Source organism: Myotis nattereri, assembly GCF_964212035.1.
Source record: "Myotis nattereri genome assembly, chromosome: 5".
Classification (NCBI taxonomy): Eukaryota; Metazoa; Chordata; class Mammalia; order Chiroptera; family Vespertilionidae; genus Myotis; species Myotis nattereri.
Genome location: NC_138080.1, coordinates 24163877 through 24167038, shown reverse-complemented (window position 1 = coordinate 24167038; position 3162 = coordinate 24163877).

Here is a 3162-nt window from a genome sequence, read left to right as displayed (position 1 = left end):
TCAAAGTTTCTTATCCAGACACAAAAGGACTCGTACTGGGGAGAAACCCTGTGAATATATGCAATGCGATAAAGCCCACACAGATCCCAGTTCCTTACAAAGACACCAAAGAGCTCATACTGGAGAGAGACCCTGTGAATGAAAACAACGTGGAAAAGTCTACAGAGATCCCAGTTTGTTACAAAGACCTGAAAGAGCTCATACTAGAGAGAAACCCTGTGAATATAAGAAAGGTAGAAAGCCTTTATTGAGATCACACAACCTTTTGAAGACACATGACAGTGCACACTGAAGAAAAATTATAGAAATGTGCAGAATTTGGGAAACGCTTCAGTTATAATAGATTGTATCAAAAGCATGAAAGGACTCACTAGATTAATATTCTTGAATGTATACAGTATGGGAAAGACTTGAATTGGTCCACATTCTTACATGTGAAAACTCCCACACAAAAATAAACATGTTAACATGAGAAAGCTCGATACAAATTAATCCTATATAATAAAGAGCTAATATGGAAATGGTCGTCACGCCATCATGCTGGGGGAATCTGAGGCTGCGCCCCCTGCCCGGTGGGGCTTGATGGACCTGAGGCTGTGCCCCTCAGCCCAGTGCTGGGCCAGAGGACCTGAGGCTGCGCCCCCCGCCTGGCTGGGCTTGACAGGGGTGGGGCCATCCAGGTTTGGGTCTCGCGCAATTTCAGGGCGTGTGCGGGTGGGCAGGGACTTGACTCTGGGTCCTGCGGTGCGCCCCAGACTCTGACAGGAGGGAGATTTTCATATACATTTTACTAATTTTCTTTCATCTCTGACACTTGTATTATAGAGAAAGGGCAAGTAGCAATATTAAAATATTTCCTCTAATTAATTTCCTTTTAATGTACATGGATTTCGTGCACTGGGCCACTAGTTTATGTATAATGTGCCAGAAAACTTTCAACATAAGTTATAAATAATGGTGCAAATATATTATGTTTATTGAACCTCTTTTTATAGTGCATCATTAGACTGTGGATTTCTACTAATTACTTTCAGAAATGTATCACATGAGATAATGAGTTTTTTTAAAACAATAATACATAAGATTGAATGATATAATGTTTTTAAAAAATATCTTAATTTAAACTTTTAAATAAAAAATATTTTTTAGGAGTGGTAAGCACACAATTCAATATGTAGATAATATATGTAGAATAGTGTACCTGAAACCTATATAATTTTGTTAACCACTCTCATCCCAATAAATTCAATTTTAAAAAAGCTGTGGTACATCTATACAATGGAATATTACTCAGCCATAAAAAAGAAGGAAATCTTATTCTTTGTGACAGCATGGATGGACCTTGAGAGTGAAATAAGCCAGTCAGAGAAAGACAAATATATGATTTCACTTTTATGTGGGATCTAATGAACAATATAAACTAACAAAGTGGATGGAGACAGACTCATGGGTATAGAGAGCACAGTGATGGGTGTTGGAGACAAAGTTGTTGAGGGCTGGGTGAGAAGGATGTAGGGAGTAAGCAAAGAAAAAAAGACTCATGAACACAGAAAACAGTATGATGATTGCCAGAAGGAAGGGGACTGGGGGAGGTAGAAGACGGTAAATGAGGGATAAATGGTGATAGAAGGAGACTTGACTTGCAGTGGTAAACACAAAATACAATATACAGATGATATATTGTAGAAATGTGTATTTCAAAGCTGTATAATTTTATTAATGTCCCCCAGTAAATTTGATAATTCTTTTTTTAGAGCATTGGCTATTTATTTATTTCAATCCACATCTGAGAATGTTTTTATTGATTTTTAGAGACAGAAAGGGAGATAGATAGATAGAAACATCAATGTGAGAAACACCAATTGGTTGCCTCCCATATGCAACCTGATAGGGGATCAAACCCGCAACCTAGGTATGTGCTCTGACCAGGAATGAAACCTGAATATTTTTGGTGTACAGCACAATGCTCTAGCCAACCTAGCCACCGGCCAAGGCTAAATAAATATATTTTAAAAATATTTTCTCTTGATTTTGAAATCTGTTAGATCCATGGGTGAATTGAAGTGTATTTTTTTAGATATAGTTAGGTTAAATTTATTTAAAATGTTTTATTTGTTCTATGTTGAGGGCCCATTGAAAAGGACAGTTTGGTATTTGGATTTTCCTAGTGGCCAGTGGGATGAGATAAAAAGACACATATTTCTTTTACATAGGTGGGTATAGAATAGTAAACAGTTAATTAACATGATAATAACATTGAGAGGATTTGTGGTCTCTGGTCTGGTTCAGATGTTGTGCTTTGAGGGATTCAGAAAAAAAGAAATGACTTTGATATTCCAAAGGTACTTTTATCAGTTCTGATAGATGCAAAAAGACAACAGACAGTCCTAGTTAAGATAAAGATTGACCTTTGTTAGGAAAAAACACTGGCCTAGAACATGACTACCTACCATGTACTTACTGCTTTAAGTTAGAAAGGTTTTTTGTTTGTTTATTTTTAAATATATTTTTGTTGATTTCAGAGAGGTAGGGAGAGGGCAAGAGGGATAGAAACATCAATGATGAAAGAGAATCATTGTTTGGCTGCCTCTTGCACATCCCCCACTGGGGATTGAACCTGCAACCCAGGCATGTGCCCTGATCGGAAAATAAACTGTGACCTCCTGGTTCATAGGTCACCGCTCAACCACTGAGCCATGCTGGTCGGGCAAGTTAGAAAGTTTTAATTTCAGACCATCCTATGTGGTTACTTTCAGTTTCTGAGTTTGTAAGGCCGTCATGCAGGCTTCCCCTAAGCCTTTGAGGTTTAATATGTGGCCCCTTTTTGTCCACATATTGTATCTTTTTCTCTGACAAAGTTCTTTTTTAGAGGTGATGAGAATCGGAGCCTTTTTCCCCCTATTTTTCATATTAATAAATAGTTGTAATAAATTTGATACATGTCAATTTTAGGTTAGAGTATAGTCATGTGATTTGATAAAATTGATTTCACAGAGAGGAACGGAGAGGGAGAGATAGAAACACCAATGCTAGAGAAACATCAATTGGCTGCCTCCTGCATGCCCCCCTCTGGGGATTGAGCCCATTACTTGGGCATGTGCCTTGACCGGGAATCGAATTTGTAATCTCCCTGCCTCCCCAAATCATTCAATAGGCCTTGAC